The following is a 20,899-nucleotide window of genomic DNA, read 5'->3' on the forward strand; positions in this document are numbered from 1 at the left end:
ATTGTTTCGGAAGTATTTCAAGCTGTAAAATACAAGAGAAAAACCCAGAATAAGGGCCTCATTACATGGAACACGGTAAACCATGGTGCTATTAGCACCATGGTTGCCGCCGGTACCATACCGGTACCACCATGGAGAAAAGGGGAATTACCACCCTATTCCAAGGTTGGCGGGGCGGTAATTCCCCCTTTCTCCATGGCCCTTCCCCATTCCCATTTTTGCCCCATAGGGCTCAATGGGAATGGGCTAATTACGGTACCGCAAATTGCGGTACCGTAATTAGCACCAAGGTCCTTTTGCGGGTCCCAACTTTAACAGCTGGTCTACACCAGCCGTTAAGGTCAGGTCCCGCAAAGGGACCTCGTAGTAAGGCGGTAAGGGTTTACAGGTACCGGTGCCCTTACCGGTACCGGTAAACCCTTACCGCATTCTGTGTAATGAGGCCCTAAATGTGTTAAATCACATCGATTGAAATGCTGTTACTTATATACTTCCCTAGATGATAGAGAGAATGAAGCTAGAATCATTCCCATTTTGTGTAACACCCGTCTATAATATGTTGATTCTATAAATGGTCATGTTTGGTAATGCGATTTGTGTACTTTCCAAGTCAGTTTTGCAAAATTAGATTGTTTTAATTCACGATAAGAACTGGAAAAGAAAGTGTTCAAATGCAGAAATTGCAGAGTTGGCACAAATCCACTCCTTAACCAATGTGGGATCCTGGGCATCTCATGTAATCTTGTATTTCCTAACCTCTCAAAATTGCCAGTCAGTAAATCTTTCAAAATTTTGAGCCCTTCAGAGTGATTTCCTTCTCAGGGTATGATCTTCATAAAAGCCTCATTCATAGGTTCACTGGCTATAGTGTCGCTTCCACTATAATAGTGAATATTGATATATTGCACACCACAACACCACTTGTTCCTTTGATCTCTAATGGCAACAATATTTGAAAACCATATCCCACTTCTTATCTCAGTCTTTCTGGATACAGACACCTTCATGGTAGCTTCTAATATGCATCCACTATCCATGCTACGGTATGTGTAGCTTTATCCTTCCTTCCAATTGGTCTCCTCTATCCATGCATGATCACTTTTGCATTCTGTGAGGCAGCTAATGTGAGTTCTCTGTCTATTATGTGTTACATGTACCTTTTACATACAGTCCTGCATTAAGACTACAGGCTGCATACCTTCCTGGATGCTATTGATAAAAAGTATGCTGTATCTATACTAGAACAGAAGTAACCTCTTCGTAGACTGCTAATGTTGGCCTTCAAATGCTACATGTTTATCATTCTGATTAGAGCAAGAATGAAGAGGATGCAAACAGGCTTATTTTGAATGCTGCAGGGCAGCATATCAACCTACAGGTTGTGATCAGGACGAGTGGGCGGGGGGCTGCGACCAGATATTCTTGATCACTTCATTCCTTTGGTTTAGTGGAGGGGTCCCAAAGATATCTGTGCCCAGGGCCCCAAAAGTGGTTAAGGTGGCACTGCTTGTACCTTCCTCACTTCTAATTGATTTATTTGACCATATGAATACTTACAGAAGTTTACTATCCATATTATACACCAACGAAGTTTCCTCAAGAGAACGGAATTCCTGAGTATATGTAAAGAAATGTCATGCCTTCACAGACTCCGCACACAAGCCAGTCACTCACTAAGAGGAGGCAATGTGACCCAAATAAACTCTTATGGTTCCAGGCTGCATTTAAAAAGGTTACCACATTTCGTTGTCACCTGATCATCAGGACCAACCAGAAGAAAATACACTGCCTCATTTGTGGAGCGTAAACCTTCTGATCCAAGTCTCAGAAGGAACTTGTTGTTTGTCAAATCGGCATACAGTCTTTATAACGAAAAATTAATAACCAATGATTTAAGAAAGAAATTAAATAACAAAAGAAATAATGAAAATATATGTGGGGTGGAGTAAAGGGTTACATCTTATGGGGAAATGGTTGGGGTGGGTTTTTAGCTGGGGGAAATAGAGGTTTGGGGGGTGTAACCCCCCTAAAATAGAAACAAAATCTTATCTTTTGTCATTATTTTTCTTTCTTTATACATTCTTTTGTTACAAAATAATTTGTTATAAAGACATGTAACTTGGCAAAACAGTAAAAACTGTAGAGAGTTCTTAACCATTCTCAAATTCACACTGCATGAACTGGTATGACTCAATTGCCAAGACATTTTCACATGATTTATGGGCAGTCCGTTAATGCTAAAAGTCGTCTTTCCTGTGGCCTGCTCAGAAACGGTATATAAGATTGTGAACCCGAATAAACGTCAACCTAAGTTAAAGATTGTCCAATTTACATAGTGCCTTCTCACACCCACACGCTTTTTGCCCTTCATTGCTTGTTTCTTTTTTACATCTCAGATAAACACAGCCTTAGATCCATTAAAACTTGCATCCAAAGGACAAACCGAAAAGACATCATTCTTCCTGATGGGCGTCAAGGTAAAGAGAATGGTAGAGATAGGTCAGATGTTCTTTCCATGCTTTATCAATCAAATTGATAGTATTGGCAAAACATCTCTTCACTGCATATCTTGCCAGTGAATTTGGGACCCTCTCTAATATAGATTCATAGGCTTCATTACTCCTAAATGCAACATTTAGAAAACTCTTTAGAGGGAAAGCTGCTTCCCCTCTCATAACTCATACAACTATTTTAGTCTACTCACCTGTGCTGATCTATAAATTCCATTATTACAAACTCAATAAATTAGGCGCATCATTGTGGCACGACGTCAGAGGTAATCTTTCAGGGTTTACCTAGTATAGTGGGGATCCCTGAATTATATTTATTATTTTACTCCTTTGTAAAACAACATTTTATTATGAAATTATAAATAGTGTTCCCTCTTGTCCCTTTGCCATCCTATCAAGCAGCCATCGGCAATCCTGGTTGAACTAGTTCAGGGATAAAATCAGGGATAAAATCAGTATATCTGATGGTTTGAGTTCGCAGGAAATGTTACTCTGTTCTTGAGTTTCATCTGTAAAAAGTTGAGGTACACCAAATGGTCAACAAATAGGACGAGCATGGGGCTGTTATGCCTCAGGATCTCTACAACATGCCCCACTCGAAACTGGCAGGCTCTCCTAGAGGAGACAAGCATGTAAACCTTGCATTTGTGTATACACTTGTTTGGGTGTTGTGGGGACAGAAAGGCCAAGTGAGGCATTGTGAGTTCCATAGTGTGATTTGTGGATTGAGGTGGCTGGTTGCTTCCTCCTAAGGTAACAGCCAAATATTTTGTGGGTTGACAAACATTTGAATCAGTTCACATTTTGGGTTGTTCACCCATGAATCGAGAGATTATATGCAAGTCCTGAAGACCAGTGTGACTGGACTGATGGCATCATGGGTAACTCCATTTCATTTCAGGGTGTCCTGAAATATGGAGTGGAGGACTTATTTGATCTCATTCAGCATGCCAGCAAATCGAGAGCACCGGGGCCTAATCAAACTTCGAATCATCTCTTTAAGGGTGCCCCGAAAATGTGGGCAGGAATTATGACGTTTCTTTTTGATGATGTTCTTCTGATAGACAAATTTACCAGTACTTGGTCTACAGCCTACGTTATCCCTATTTACAATAATGGGTGCAGATAAGATCCCAGCAATTATCGCCCCATTTCAACCATGGACTCTGATGGCCAGATTTCTGCTAGTCTAATATTAGAACATTTGAAAACTGGGCTGATAGACCTGGAATAATAAACAAAAATCAATCTTGGTTTAGTAATAATCATGGAACAAACTTAAATGGGTTTCTATTGTGCTGTTATCAGGATTTAGCCATGAACCTGAAGTATGAGACTATTCATTTAGCTGCTCTAGACTTATCTCATGCCTTTTACACTGTGTCAAGAACTATGCTTTGGAAGAGACTGGTGGATTGGGGATCCCCAAAGGTTTGCTCAAATTGATTGTTAAACACCATGAGGTTTCCAATGTACAAGTAAGGTTGAATGGAGAGGGAGCACTATCACAAACAGTGGTCACGTAAAATGGCTTAAGGCAGGGGTGCATTCTGGCCCTCTGCTTTTTTAACTTGTATGTTGCAGATACTAGCAAGTATTTGGAACCACCTGGGGCAAATGTGCCTTAGTTGGTTGCCGTATGCCAACAATTTTGTTCTTATCGATTGTACTGGCAACGGGTTACAATGACTATTGACTATTGTCAGCATTTCAGAGTTTTGCCATTGATAATTATTTGAACATTAATTTGGGGAAAATGAAGATTTGACTTTCTCAAATCTGGGGATTGTTGACTGCTTTGTGTATTTGGGATTTCCTAATTTTAACCTCCCAAACAAAGTTTGAATAACAAATCATTTGAGAACAAAAGTGGAGATCTATATACCTCAGTTTAAATTTATAAAGTGTAGATATATTTGTCTATTCCTATCATTAAGTATTACGAGGGAAAACATTGTCCAAAGCTCCTGTACAGTATCCAAGTGTTGAAAAAATGGGTTCTGGAACACCTTACGGTAATAGATGGAATCATATGGCGTGCTGTCTTGGGGGTTCCGAATGCGGTCCCAATGGTCGCTGAATTCCTTCAAATCGAAAGCACAATGGTCTCTTCTGTCTTTGTATCAGAAATATCTAGCCCCCAGTAAATATTCTCTATATTTTGATTTGGGAATGCAAATTGAGAAAGGACAAGTTGTTACGTTGGTGGAATTTTCTGAGAGGTGTATTCAGATTCTTCTGAAAGTGGTTGCACAAAGAATGACCTAAGACATGATCTTGTGGGAGTCGAGAAATCTTTGTATAAGCAGCACTGGTGTAACACAGTCCAATCAATGCATGGATATCTTACTTTAGCCCACCTGAATGAAGAACATAAAAAGCCTGGGACTCCAGCTCCGCACTTGAAACTCTTCCCATGCCCTATGGCCAGAAAATAATTAGTTTGATTCAGATGGAATCTATATCATTCAAGAGAAGTATTTTAAGACTTAAGATTATTCAGCAGGACTCGGCTGGATGTAGATTCTGTAATTAATCAGTAATTAATCTGGTGCTGTAGAAACTCCTAAGCATCTGTTGATTGAATGTCATGTACTGAAAACACAAAGGCTTCCTTATTTGGAAAGGTTTTTATTGTGTGTGATATTATGTGATTCATTCTAGAGGAAATGTATATCTGGGTATCCAACCTCTATTTAGTGGTGGTAAATGTTTTGAATAGTTTGATGTTTGACAAATAAGTTTTAGTATTTTGGATTCTCCAGCATGGGGTCTGGCATGGATTCACATGCTCATGAATATTCCCCGTCATCAGGCCGGGAATCCTCGGTATAGAAAAAATCAGTATCCGTTTCGTTTCTGATCTGTCTTTCTCAGTAGTAACCAATCACTGGTCTCTGGGTCATACTGCCCCCAGCTAATGACTGCCCTCTCCCTAAGCCCCGCCCCCGGCAGCCTTCCTCAGATTTTTACCGCACGTTCAAGTGTTGGGAGTCCTCGTGCTGTAGCTCTCGAGCTTTTGCTGCGTTTTCGCGCTTTTTTCAGGAGATTTTCTCATTTTTTCGGTTAAATAGAGCCTCAAGCTCCACCGTTTCTATTTCCGATCAACGGGGATCCGTTTTGGAGTTTCTACACCCCTCAAGGGTGAAGATTTCATGGAGTTACGCTTTTGGAGGATTCCAGAAGTTCCGAGGCCTACCCCGGACATGGCCCAGGAGAAAGGGAGCTCGACGCCCGGGAAGCTGTTCAGGACCTGCCCTGGATGCCAGCTTCAGAACGTTTTCAAGGAGGACGAGCATTCGTTATGCCTCTACTGTCCCCATGAGGACAAGACGCACAAGGAAAAGGACTGCCCGTTTTGTGGGAACATGTCGGAGCGGACCATGAAGGATCGCCACCTCTGTCTCGCCAACTGGTTGGAAGGTAAGAGCCCGCCAGGCGAGAAGAAGAAAAAGAAGTCTGAGCGGTCTTCTAAGTCCTGTGAGGGTGCTCCGGCGACGGGGGCCCAACAAAAGGCTAAGCACCGCGAGTCCGCGGGCACCAGGAGCGCCGAACGGTCGGGCTCCTTGGCTGCCAGGCAGGGCGCATCCTCCTCGGCGCCATCGACACGAGCCAACGCTCTGGCTCGGGTAAGAGGAAGTCCGAGAACCCGGCAAAGCTTCTGGAGAGGCCCCGGTCGATCTCGAAGATTCCGGCAGAGGGGGAGCGAGGCTCGGACCCTCCCCCCAATGTGAAGGCCCCAGGTGTACAGAAGGTGACGTTGGCCTTAATTCACCCTGCTAAGACCTCGATTGAGGATGTCACCGCGGCCCTGGCTCAGCCTGTGGAGGCTACACCAGTGGAGGCGCCCTCAGGTACCAGATTCTCCCTGCCACCGCAGAGGGAGTCGTCTTTCAGGCCCATCGAGAAGACCCCCACGAAGTCCTCGTTGGAAAGGGTGGGGGTGGGGTTGGCGGCCGTCGTGGATACGGACACGACCTCTGAAGAGGAGCTCATCCAAGTCATGGAGGAGGCCAAGCCCATCGGGAGGGATCCCGACGAGGGCGACGACGAGGGCGATGGTGACGCAGACGAGGCTCCTCAAGAGCCCTCGCTCCCGTCATTTCCGGGGCCGCAGGACACATCGGCGGCCATTTTGTCAGCCATCCGGTCCTGCTCGGAGATAAGGACTAGGTTGCCCCTTCCCCCGACGGAGGTACCTGAGCCAGACCCGACGGGGGAACTGGAGTCAGGACCTTCGGAGAGCCCACCACTTAAGAGGAGGAGGACGCATCCTAGGATTCCTCTCCCGCCTCTGCGGCCTTCTCTGCCTTCCCCCCAGTCCACTACCCACGGGGATGATACAGACATGGACACGACTATGACGGGTACGGATGACGACGGAGGCGACGACGGGACGTGTCCCCCGTCGCCCCCTGCCCGGGCGTCCCCGTCCGACGAGATTGGATCCTTCCATGCTATGATTTCCAGGGAATCCAAGCTCTCCCAGCTCTGCCCCGAAGAAAAGAAGAAGGAAGGGTTCCTTTACCAACGGCGCGAGGCTAAAAGGAAGACGGTCCTCGCCATACCGCTTCTTGATGACATCTGGGATGAGGGGCTCACCCTCCTCAAGAACCCTGCCACGGCTCCTGCAAAGAGGGACCGGTACGAGAAGAAGTACCGGGGCCCCGACACTGCCCCCTTGTGACTTAGGGTGCAACCTACCCCGGATTCGGTCGTTTCGGCGGCGGCCAAGAAGAAAGCGGGGGAGGCATCGGCCTCGACTTCAACCTCCCCGCCGGACGGCGAGGGTAGGAAGCTGGATGCGATGGGACGACGGGTCATCTCATCTGCAGCGACGACCATCAAGGCAGCCAACGCCCTGGCCATCGTAGCCTGCTACGACAGGGAGTTATGGTTCAAGATCGCCCCTTTGTTGGATTTCTTTCCAGACGCCAAGAGGACTGAGGCCCTGGAAATCTTACAGGAAGGTGAGATTGCCTCTGACCACGCCATTACGGTGGCTACGGACATCGCTGACACCGGTTTCCGTCAGTTGGGCAACGGCGTTTGCCTGAGACGACGAGGATGGCTCAAGGTGATGGATTTCCGCCAGGACGTACAGACCAAGGTTTTGGACATGCCCTTCGATGGGAACAACCTTTTTGACAAGGCGGTTGATGAGCCCCTTCAGGCGATCAAGACGGACACGGAGACGGCCCGTGCACTGGGTGTGCTCCAACAGCGACGGCCGTCCTTTCGGAGCTCCGGAGGCAGACAGGGTGCCTCCAAGGGAGCCGGCAGCAGCTCCTCTACGTACCATCAAGCGGCAAGATTGAACCGACTGTCGGGTCGGGCCCCCGCCGAAGCACCCCGGTGGGAGGCCGGCTGACGAAGTTCGTCGGCGTGTGGGAGTCCATCTCCACCGACCGTTGGGTGCTGGACGCCCTGGCCGTGGGGCACACCCTCAAGTTCCACAAGAGGTGCCCCCGCATTCCTCCCGTGGCCAGGAAGGAAAATCACGTCCCTCAACTGCTGTTGGAAGTAAGGCCTATGCTCAGGAAAGGTGCTATCGAGCTCATTCCAAAGAGGCTTCGGGGCTCCAGAGTTTACTCAAGATACTTCATCGTAAAGAAGAAGACAGGAGGATGGCGTCCCATCCTGGACCTGCGACGACTGAACAAATACATCAAGGCAAAGAAGTTCCAGATGGTCACCCTCGAGCACGTGCAGGGACAGCTGGAGGAGGGCGATTTCCTGTCATCGTTGGACTTGGAGGATGCATACTTCTAAAGAGACACCGAAAGTTCCTCAGGTTCGTTGTCAAAGGGCGGGACTACCACTTCAAGGCACTCCCGTTCGGATTAAAATCGGCACCCAGGGTGTTCACCAAGTGCCTAGCACCGGTGGCGGCGCGGCTGCACCTGCAGGGGATCCACGTCTACCCCTACCTGGACGACTGGCTCATACGGGCAAGGACAAGGGAGCTTGCCGTGGAAGACCGTCCAGCTGCTCACGGACCTGGGGTTCTCCATCAACTTTCCAAATTCCCACCTGGTCCCGTCACAAATTGCCCTGTTTCTGGGAGCACAATTCCTCGACGCCCACTGGATCCAGACGATGGGCAGCTCTGAGGACAGGATCCCGCTCGACGAAGCGTTCCGTCATGCGATACGATGGTGGGGTGTCCGCTCTCATCTGACGGCAGGAACAGGTTTCCTAGCCCCGGCCCACCAGGTGACGGTGACAACAGATGCCTCCCTGGAAGGTTGGGGAGCGCACACCGGGGGTCTCCACGCGAGAGGCCTTTGGCTCCCAGAGGAGAAGACTCTCCACATCAACATCTTGAAGCTCCGTGCAGTGTTCTGGGTCCTCAGGTCCTTCCTTCCGTCCCTCAAGGGCAAGGTGGAGGATCTTCACCGACAATACCACCACGATGTTTTACATTCGGAAGCAGGGCGGAACCAGATCCCCTGCCCTATCCAAGGAAGCCCAGGATCTGTGGCATTGGGCCGTCGCACAAGGGATGTTTCTGGTACCCCTTCATCTGGCAGGGATAAAAAACACCATCACCGACTCACTCAGCAGAGAGCTGCGCTCGTGCCACGAGTGGGAATTGCGCCAGGATCAAGTGGACCGACTCTTCCGACGATGCGGCGAACCCCAGATCGATCTCTTCGCGACGGCAGCGAACTCCAAGTGCCGGAAGTTCGCCAGCAGGTTTTCCCAACCGAGGACCATGGGCGATGCCTTCTTGTTCCCTTGGGACGGCCTGTTCCTTTATGCGTTCCCGCCGTTGCCGTTGCTACTCCGGCTCGTCAACCAGCTCAAGAGGTCCCGGTGCAGGATCATCCTCGTCGCACTGGCGTGGCCGAGGCAGATCTGGTTCCCGGACCTTCTGGACTTGTCAGCGTCCACACCAGTCAAGCTGCCGACGGACACGGATCTTCTCTCCAGAGAAGGAGGCGCCATTCTTCATCACGAACCAGAGTCGCTGATCTTGCAGGCCTGGCTCCTGCAGCACTTGAGTTTGGAGGATACGACATCCCGGCCGACTGCAGAGAGGTTCTTGCGAAGGCCAGGGCATCCTCAACTCTCAAGTGCTACGGACACAAATGGAAGAGGTTCTCTGTCTAGTGCCGTGCACAGAAGATTAACCCTCTGCGAATTACGGCCCCTCAAGTATTGCCGTACTATTGTCCTTGGCCAAGGCTGGCCTGCATCACGCTTCCATCAAGGTACATCTGGCTGCCGTCTCACGTTACACCAGAACTACAGGACGGGCGTCCTTGTGGTCTCATCGACTGGTGAAGGAATTTATGAAAGGACTGTTCCGATCATTCCCACTGGTGAAGGCCCCTGCCCCGGCGTGGGAGCTCAACGTGGTGCTGACTAGGCTCATGGGGGCCCCATTCGAGCCTATGCATTCAGTGCTGTTGAAGTTTCTGTCGTGGAAGACAGCATTCCTCGTGACCATCACCTCTGCACGATGAGTGGGAGAGATCCAGGCCCTGTCTTGCAAGCCTCCATACTTGACTTTTCACAACACGAGGGTGGTGCTAAGGACGCACCCCTCCTTCATGCCCAAGGTGCCGTCGGACTTCCACCTCAACGAGCCCTTGGTGTTGCCAGTTTTCTTCCCGTCGACTTCGTCGTCGGCTGAGAGGACTCTGCACTCGCTGGATGTAGCTAGAGCGCTGAAGTTCTACGTAGACTGCACGAAGAGTTTTCGGAAGACATCACAGCTATTTGTGAACTTTGGACCTGTTAATCAAGGGAAGGCTCTCTCGAAGACTTCCATTTCCAGATGGCTCTCCGGCTGCATCATGCACTGTCACCGGTTGGCAAACCGACCGTTGCCAGGCCGTCCGAGAGCCCATTCGACCAGAGCGATCGCTGCTACTACGGCGTTCCTATCTGGTGTGCCCCTGCTCGACATCTGCAGGGCTGCTACGTGGAGGTCGATGCACACCTTCACGAGATTCTACTGCGTCGACCGGGATTCCAGGGAGGAGTCCAGAGTCGGCCAGGCAGTGCTGCGCAACCTGTTCGCCTAAGGTGAGCCTGATGAGGAGGTAAGAGTTGCTTAATGTTGAGTTGTTGTATTGCTTGATATTGAGCCTTTTGCCACCTCCCGTGGTTGTGCATGTGTATACTGCTATGTATTCTTATATTCATGAGCATGGGAATCCATGCCAGACCCCATGCTGGAAAAGGAACAAGTTACTTGCCTGTAACTGTTGTTCTCCAGCATGGGTCTGGCATGGATTCACATGCGAACCCTCCCGCCTACCCCTCTGCGGCTCTTCACTTGGTCATACTGCCACTTCACGTGCTACCAAATCTGAGGATGGCTGCCGGGGGCGGGGCTTAGGGAGAGGGCAGTCATTGGCTGGGGGCAGTATGACCCAGAGACCAGTGATTGGTTACTACTGAGAAAGACAGATCAGAAACGAAACTGATACTGATTTTTTCTATACCGAGGATTCCCGGCATGACGACGGGGAATATTCATGAGCATGTGAATCCATGCCAGACCCATGCTGGAGAACAACAGTTACAGGTAAGTAACTTGTTCCTTATTTTGTTTCTCATTTCTTTTTATTTGTGTTTATTCTTTTTTATCTCCAACTTTGTAATGCTTTTTTTATGTGATTGATTTGTTTTAGTGAATTTTTAGGTTGAAGTTTTAATTACTAAACAATGAAAAAAATACGTTGCACAGTAAGTGGAACTCAATCCATTTATCCAGGCAGCACACTGACTAAACATTGTTCACAATTGCCTACTATGTTCTTGATAGTGTTGTTGCTCATTTATTTCAATAGCGTTAAGGGTATTTAAGAGATCAGAATTATTAAAAGTCAACAGTATCAAACATGTGAAATGGAGTCCACTGGATGTGTTTTTGGCAAAGTTGGCTCACACTTAATAGGGTCTGGAAGACTTGCCACTTGAAAAGATACATTTCCACATGCACTGATTACAGGGTTGGGTTTCATATCATGATGAGTCAGTGGTCCTCTTAACACTATGGATATCAGACCCAAATGGTTTAAGGGATCCCGACCTTGCTAACTTGTTGGAGACAAAGGCGCAACATACATTCTGTTGGGCTACATAGAACATTACGTTATAATGTGTTTGTTGACATTAGTATATTGAGGCATTTGTTATCTTATTGTGCTTGATTTGTGACCTTGCGGTCTATTTTCATTGGAAATTGTGACCATACGGTAATGCCATTCATCTAAAAGAGTACCTGAGTGTCTCACTCTGTGTATCATACACTCTATACATTCCTTTTCTGAATTGGATGTTCTAGTCGGGTATTTACAAATTAGAGTGTTCATGATTTTATGGGTATTGACATTCTTTTAAGCCTGAGCCAAGCAAAGACTCTTAAGAAGGGTTTTGGTCACCCTAATGCCCAAAACGGTCATTCCAACACACCTAGTGGGTGGTAAGATAGTACCTGTGGGGGGTCATGGACACCCAAATAGGAACAAGAAGCTTTGTGCAACCTGTCCGCTTTAAAGAAAGCCATAGAGACTGGAAACTGCAAGTAACCGTGTGGGTTGGGCCATCTCATGTGTGAAGACTCACCTCCCCACCCAACATTAAAAAAGGAAGAGAGTTGCAGTGAAGAAGCTAGCATGGGAAACAAGCACTGTGGGAAATTGTGGCGCTCCGAGGAAGTGGTCCGGAAGTGGCTGTCTGCTGTTACTGCTGGAGAACGTTGCCTGACAAATCTTCATTGCAAAGGGCTTCAAATTGACTCTGCCATAAGTACGGGGATACTTTTACTATTAGTATCCACTTATAATATAATTTACGAGTCTCAGGAATAATTATAGACTCTAACTATACATTTATATTTATTTTTTTAGGCCAAGCCCCCTTTTTAAAAAAAATTTAAAACCAGCAGAGCGCGCGCTCGTGTGCGCGCGCTCTGAGGAAGTGGTCCGGAAGTGGCTGTCTGCTGTTACTGCTGGAGAACGTTGCCTGACAAATCTTCATTGCAAAGGGCTTCAAATTGACTCTGCCATAAGTACGAGGATACTTCTACTATTAGTATCCACTTTTAATATAATTTACGAGTCTCAGGTATAACTATAGACTCTAACTATACATTTATATTTATTTTTTTAGGCCACGCCCCCTTTTTTTAAAAAAAACGTTAAAACCAGCAGAGCGCGCGCTCCTGCTCGCGCGCTCCCAGGAAGTGGTCCGGAAGTGGCTGTCTGCTGTTACTGCTGGAGAACGTTGCCTGACAAATCTTCATTGCAATGGACTTCAAATTGACTCTGCCATAAGTATGAGGATACTTCTACTATTAGTATCCACTTATAATATAATTTAGGAGTCTCAGGTATAATTATAGACTCTAACTATACATTTATATTTATTTTTTTAGGCCACGCCCCCTTTTTCAAAAAAACTTTAAAATCAGCAGAGCGCGCGCTCCGAGGAAGTTGTCCGGAAGTGGCTGTCTGCTGTGCGCTGCTCGCAGCACAGCAGTACAGCCCGATCGGTCTAAACGTTGTTATATCATTGTGGATACATTAAGAAGCTTATAATCCGTAGGCTGTTGTAGCAATATTGGTTCCAACGTGAGTAAGTCGGATCTCAACCTACGGTAAGATAGAACGTTTTATACTTTAATCTAAATTAGTTACTGTTGGTAAATTTCATGTGCGACTCAATCGCTGTAGCCGCTGTGGCACCCGCTGTGGCACCCGCTAAGGAGATCGTTGTGGGGCTGTAATGCAAGCGGTTCCGAACTGTGCCGTGCAAGGCTAAAGGCAAACTTATTACAAAACCCGGCAGTTCAAAATTAACCATAGGAGTTTAGATTGAGAGGCAGGGCATATACGAAATCTTGTGTAATTTAAATCTTATATGTTATTGCTGTAGCATTGGTTTTAGGGAGAGTTTATTTTTGCCACGTTCGGCAAGATAGAAAGTTTTCATCTCAAATAGAGTTGGTTTATGGTGTTACCTTCCACGAACAAGGCAACATTATTTGATGTGACTCCTGATGGAGAGAATGTATCAGGTGCATTATACAAATATGGTTTAATTGTGCAAACTGTGTACAACGTCGAGTGGCACGTCATGCTTGTAATTTTAGGTAGTTTGAACCTAGTATGGTGTTGTCTCATATTTTGTACTAAATTTCGAACTTACATGTTTCAGGTACGGACAGACAGAAAGATTTTTCAGTATAGATAAAGTTTGTTGTTGGTGCTGTGAACTGAATAATACCGTAGACTGTTGCACTCTATGAAGTGAATGTTATTGGTGTGCACTGCAACCAGTGTGTAGATGCATTAACTGTACCTATATTGATCTGATTTATTGGTAACATTTTGAGGTATATGAACAATTCAACATATAACGTTTCTGCCATTTAGTGGGCATTGGATGTTTGGCCATGATGGCAAGTAATACACGCAGTAGCAAACAAAGCAAAAGTAAAAATTATGTGATTAAAGAAGGTGCTTTAAATTTGCAGAGACTTTGATACTGCCTAGCAAAGATAGTATGAATTCCCTTCGCGATTATGTTGATGTTAATCAGAAAGAGATCAGAGGTGCATCTAGCTTGCCTAAGGTAAGCAATAATACATTAATTGACAAAAAACTAGTTGACACTGAGGTTGTCAGCGTCACTGAAGAAGAGAATAACTCTAAAAAAACAAATGTTATAAAATTAAAGAAATGTATGATGGTGAGCTTTCTAAGTGTTCGAAATGCTGTCAAACCAGAGGAGTTGAATACCAATCTTACCTGCAATCCTCTTTCAGATATTTCTATGCTGGGCGCTATGGTTTTGACAGAACTTTCTAAACGTACCTGACTTTCATTAGGTCCATCTACTCCAGTGACTAGTAGAAATGGGGCCTTGGAACATGTTCACTTGCATATTCCCACTGAGAGTGAGGTCTATGCAATTGGATTGCCCATAGAGTCCAAAATGGATGGTATCGATGCTCCCGATATTATGAATATGAGTCCTTCAACAATTGCCCAACTAAAAGCATTACGGATGGCTATGTTCAAAGTTGACTCTGAAGGGGCTGATGAACACAAAATCTTATCCAGAAATATTCAAGAGCAAAGGGGCTGTTCTAGCCCCATTGATTTAACCTCTCCACCAAGGATAATCTACGAACCTAACCTAAACACTCTTCTGGGCCCATCTCCTGTTATACACTCAGCAGAAAAGTTGGATTCCCAATTTCCGGTTATGAGTAGAATCCTTAATTTATTAGATTAAGTACATGAACTGACTCATCTTGAAATAAGAGCGCTCAAACTATCTAACACAGAGATTCATTCAAGTATCAGTAGAATCGAAGGAATGCTATACGGTTTACTGAGTAAGTACTCTCCTCCTGAGATTGCATCAGAGAAACTGACACAAAACTGTCCATCGCATACATCTTGTATTGATACCAGAACACAGGGATCTCAAACAGAAATTGGGGGGGGCGGCGGTCATGTGTTTGAATCGAACATTTTCACAAGCTGTATTGGGACATGCAGTCCCTATTGCCCCAAATGAAAATGGTTCCAATGCTCTGATGCAAACCCAACAGAGTGAGCCGTCGATTGGGATTAAAGGAATGTTTAATAAAATCTCTAATGATTTAGCATGCTTGACTAATAATATGGGTAATAACACTCCCATAATTAATGAGGCTTCAACTACAATTCCTTTAGATAGTCCCACTCCGCTTGTTCAGATGTTGGAATGCAACCAGAAAAAGAAAGAACCAATACAAAATGATGGTCAGGAAAGTGGATCTGATATGGAAGACATGAATTTCAAAAAAATACCCTTTATGTCACGCAAACAGAGGCACTATAAAAATAAAAACGACTCCATGTACTCAAAACGAGAAAAAAAATCAAAAAACTAAATAAAGTGAAAGATAATACGTCCAATTGTGAATCTGCTGAATGTCAGATCCTAGAGGAAGCGACGGTAGACCTAGAACAGCTAAATGATGAAAGTAAACTTGCTCTACAGCTCCCACAAATCGCTGATAGCAATAGATCTGGCAAGGAAAATATCAAAAATAATAAGAATATTTAAAAAACTACTGAGAAATCAAAAAAACAAATTCCAAAACAACAACGAATTAAGCAAAGCACAACTGGAGGCTGTATTGATGAAACAACTTGTTCAGAAATACCTCCATCTCAAGTAGGTGATCAACCAATTTTAGGGAGTAAGCAAACACAAGTTTCTTCCTTTTATCACATTAAGATGATTTCTACCAAGTCGCTAAATCAAGTGCATGGACTCACTCCTGCACTGAAGACACACAAAATCACAGATCAAATGCATTGCTCCCTAAATAATCCTTGGGTTAGGGATACAATTCAGTCGGTAATATCTCCTAAACCACACTGCCCAAATAGGAATGTTTATACTAACATAAATGAGCATCCTCTCACAGGTGATACCTTATCAACTCGAGAAAGTAAAATGCTCAGACAATCACATGAGGAAGAAAGTGAAAGTGCCCTTTATTCATCTGAAGAGGAGGCCTCAGCGATACTGAACCCCGATACTGTAGTTGGTTGGAGTAGTGACCCAACCATACATGGTAAGACGAGAATGAATAGAGAATTCATCTTTAAAACTTTTTTATAAAATACCGATGTTAAGACTTTTGAACTCAAATGATGTAAAATGGGTTAAACTTGCAAATGAAAATAATGGTAGAATGATATGTTAAATATCCTCATCAATTATTTTGAAACAGATATGGGATTTTAAAGATGATTTTGCTCAATTAGGTGTGCAATTAAATCTATTACACGATGAAAAGAAGGCCATTCAGTATTTGAATTATGTGGCCCCCCAACCTGAGATTACTTTCGGTTCCTCGGATAGGGAGAATGGTTCTCCTATTCTGATGTCTGATGCTATTGCCCAATTAGTAACTATTGCAGCTAATATAAAGGACTGGTCCTGGATAGGCAACTTAGTGAATGCTGTCACGCATAACAATTTGGTAAATGTGTCCCGGTAGCTGAAAGAATATACAGGTACTTTCCTGGAATGTGTGCGGTTTTCTCAATTTCTTTTCAGCTTTAACATCAAATGACATATTCACTATTCCAGCAATGATTATGCTGCAGGAGACTATGCTCTCTAAACAGATGTTAGTTGATGGGTACAGTGTGATATCGAGTCTGGCGAGCTGTTGTGGGATTGGGATGGGACGCCCTTCTGGCGGCCTTGCAATCTTGATAAATAATAGGATTAATATACATTATAGTGAATCGTATTCATCTAGTAATATCCTGGCTGTAGATATAGAATTATTTCCGGGGAGGAAAGAGTTGTTCCTGTTTATAATTATGTATTTTAATCCTCAAACACAGGATATAGAAGTTTTTTTGAACTCATTTGATACAATATTTGAAAATGCTGTGGTGAATAACAAATATGAAGGTATAATCATTGGGGGGACTTTAATGCAAGTTGTTCGGGTCATATTGATGATATACAAGCACGTGTTCTTTCATTCAATCAAAAAAAATCTGTGATATCCGGTATGCGATGGAAGGAATTTTTCCGGCAATGGAATATGAGACTCGTAAGTTTACATCAGGATACTTTAGAATATACTTAGCATAGGGAAAAAAATGTGTCAACAATTGATTTTTTTGTCTTATCTGAAAACCTTCTAAACTTATGTTCTCCTTCTCATTCCACAGATGTGGGATTTAGTGACCATTGTATTATTTCTATTGAGTTAGATCTTTCTTGTATGATTCTGAAAAACGCTCCTGAATTGGTTCCAATTGAGATAGAGCATTCATTGGGTGCTATTCGGTGGAATAAATCTCTATGCCTAAAATTGATGAAAAGTTTGACTAGTCTAAATAAATTTCACCCTGATGTTGATTATACAGCACAAGAGCTTCTTAAGATTGAAACACGTAACAATAATATCATACGTGATTCACTAAATCAATTCTCTGAAAATCACTTGAGGAATAAGATAATTCATCAACATACATTTCATAGTCATATAGTAGAGTTAACAAATCAGAAACATAGTAAACTAAGACACCTCAAATTCCAAAATCTTGATCTGGAAGAGTATAATGAGAGTAAAAAGCAAATCCTATGCTTATTTACTAGAAACTGCAGAAGTTATCATCAATCGTTGCATCTTCTTGATAATCAAAGGATTATTAGATATTTATGTAAGCATGACTCCAAATCTCCAAAACTGCGGTATCTAACGTAGTGTCTGCTGAGAAATGGGAATCATTTGTTGGTGAAAATTTCAAACTGCCATTAGCATTTGCTAACAAAATATTTACAATTAAAAGGCTGAATGTATTACCTCGCATCCTGTGGTCAGTTCAAGATATTACCTGGGCCATTGGGAAATTGAATTTTTCAATGGCATCAGGTCCAGACGGTATTCCAGCTTGTGCATTTAAAACTGACCCTCCATTTTGGGCAAAAATACTGTATTTAAAGTTTGAGAACATCTTCAGAACTGGGGTTATTCCTCTTTCCTGGCATATAGCCATGATTGTTCCCATCTATAAAAAAGGTAATCCTGCAGATTCTATTAACTATAGGCCTATTGCCTTAATGGATTGTTCATATAAAGTCTTCATCATTCTGCTTCTAAATCTTATACATAATTTTACGGAATCACATGATATTTCATCCCCAAATCAAACTGGTTTCCGTAAGCAAATGGGAATGAATACTAATTCAGTTATTTTATCGCATATGTTATATCTATGCAAAAAAAAAAAATTGGGTAATATATATATGGCATCGCTTGATTTGCGTTCTGCCTTCGATTGTGTGATCCGAGATAAGCTTTGGTGTAAATTGAGAAAGTTGGGCTTTCCTGAAAATATTATTCAAATACTTGGCCTGTTGCATTCCGATACATATTTTAAGATTAGAATCAACAGGCGGGGAGACGTGACTAATAATGTACCTACATATATTGGGGTAAAACAGGGTTGTAGCCTTGCTGCTACTCTTTTCAATCTTTATCTGGTAGACGTGGCGGAGAAATGGAAGACAGTTTTATGCTACCCGATGAATCTTGGACATCTCAGGATTCACTGGCTAGCATATGCTGATGACATCATAATGTTTGATAGGACTCCTTATGGACTCCAAAATAAACTTGAAGCCTTTTCTACGTTTGCTAGAGAACACAATCTATGGGCAAACGTGGATAAGTATAAGATACTTGTTTTGTCAGGTTTAAGTAAGTCTCTGCGATATTCTTGGACATTTAATGGTCTTAAATTGGAGAGAGTTTCTATAATCAAATATTTAGGCTTTGATTTCTCAAATGATTTTTCCAAAAAAAACTGGACGCAGATCATATTAAAGAAAATCAGGCCTTTGGTTTCTCTTCTAAAAATAATATATAGGAAATACTGTAAATTTTCTTTAAGCCCTGCTCTTCAGTTTTATCAGATGAAGATTGAACCTATAATTCTTTATAATCTGGATTTATGCTTGCACGATATCAATGATTTTTTTAATTCTATCCAGGGCCGTATGTGGAAGCAGGTACTGGGATTGGCTAGCTCTATACCAAATGCCTGCATCCATGTGGAATTGGGTTTATCAAGTTTAGCGTCTCGATTGTTGTGGAGTCAAATAACCTTATATGCTAAAATTCAAAATCCTCCTAGAAACTCAATGTATGTGGAGTTTTCAAAAATGTGCTTGTTAGAGCACCCAGTTTCGATTGTAATGTTCAAACAACTAATGGAATTAGCACCACAGCGGATTAATATCACAAAAGAAGATCTTGTAGTGAGAGTGGCATATTGTAAAAAAATGTTGTATCAAATGGATTGGGTTGAGGCGCAGGAAAAAGTCAGTACATATCTGTTGTATAAAGAATTTGCTTACTACTCACATAAAAAATCTCCTAGGTTAATGTCCATAGAGTGTTTTCCCAACCATAAAGTACGTGATATGTATATGCGTTTTCGTTTGAACCAATTACATTCCAAAGAACGAATAGGACAATGGTTGAATTTTGAAACAGATGTTTGTCGCTTTTGTGCGATAGATCCACAAAAAGAAACCACAAAACATCTGGTCATCTATTGCAGGTATTTTGAAGACGACAGAATCCTGCATTTGGGTGATACAAATGTTGGGAATTCTATTTCTTATCGTGAAATGCTATGGCAAAAATGTATGAGTAATCCTCATAATGCTTTTATGTGTGCACTAGTTAGATTATTAGTTAAAATTGAAGATGAACTATTGCAAAAAATGAATGATTAGGCTATTGATAGTAATTGAACTTTTAGAATTAACATAAATCAAATCTGTCATCATTTTAGAAATATTAGAGACTTTTGAATGCATGTATTTAACTTGTGTAAGAAACGGTGTATGATGGTATTTGTATTAGTTTTTATGTACTTGTGTTTATATAGTTTTTTTTGGATGTGATACACACACAAAAATTGTGTAAAATGTTATCTTTGTACTAGAATTTTAAATGTTAGTGTGAAAAGTTGCTTATTTTTGTAACTATAACACACTATAAATAAATAAAAAAAAATAAAAAAATGTTTAAAAGAAAACTGTGGGAAATTGGAGGGCTTGTGACTGGGGGCACAGGGTCAGGCTTTTGAGACTTCGGCTGGACCTACCCAGTCTAGAGTAGGGATTCCAAGCATCCCTCATGTATCAGTGCCTGGAATTTGCTTGGAATATTCATTCTGGATTAACTGAGCAAAACACAATGTTCCATCCAGGGTGCTCATTAAATAATAATAACTCAAAGGAGTTATACATTGTTTCTAGTATAGTATTTATTGTAAGTTGTTCCTCATCCTGCTTTCCTCGTGTACCTGTAGGGTGATTGATATGAAGGATTGCATAGAGCAGGGAGAGGCCAAATTTACATCAGTCCCAAACACTTTATTCTGTAACTTCTCAGTACTTATAACCAGATTGTAACTCTATAATGTAGTCCCATACATCTGTGACATGGACTGGAAGCGATCCTGTATCATCAAGGATACATTTCACATCCATGAAGAACCATATTTGTTTTAGATTGAGTACATCTTTTAGGTGATGGTGTGCACATGATCACTTGGTTAAATTATTCATTTTTAACTTTTTCTTGGTTTATAAACTATATATTAAACGTACCGCTTTTCCGGTAGTAATCCAGATATTTCTCCACACTACATTTTGAGCAATGTCGAGAACCACTGGTTACACTTGGATGTGCCTCATGCAAATCCTCATGTATTCTCTCCCTAGCAGCCTGCTAGCTTGTGTTCAGTAAAAACCTGTGTTGTTCTACTTACTGCCTGCATACTGACAACAGACTGGATAGACATTCAAGTTGGCACAAT

At 43.3% G+C, this 20,899-nt stretch overlaps 1 protein-coding gene across 1 annotated transcript in view; it reads left to right on the forward strand.

Annotated features, from left to right (window-relative positions):
- Positions 1 to 20,899, forward strand: part of AHR (aryl hydrocarbon receptor) — a 723,464-nt gene that overhangs the window by 451,891 nt on the left and 250,674 nt on the right. The gene's annotated exons all lie outside the window — the stretch shown is intronic.

Source organism: Ambystoma mexicanum, chromosome 2q (genome assembly GCF_040938575.1).
Source record: "Ambystoma mexicanum isolate Mex_15411 chromosome 2q, UKY_AmexF1_1, whole genome shotgun sequence".
In the NCBI taxonomy this organism is placed as follows: domain Eukaryota; kingdom Metazoa; phylum Chordata; class Amphibia; order Caudata; family Ambystomatidae; genus Ambystoma; species Ambystoma mexicanum.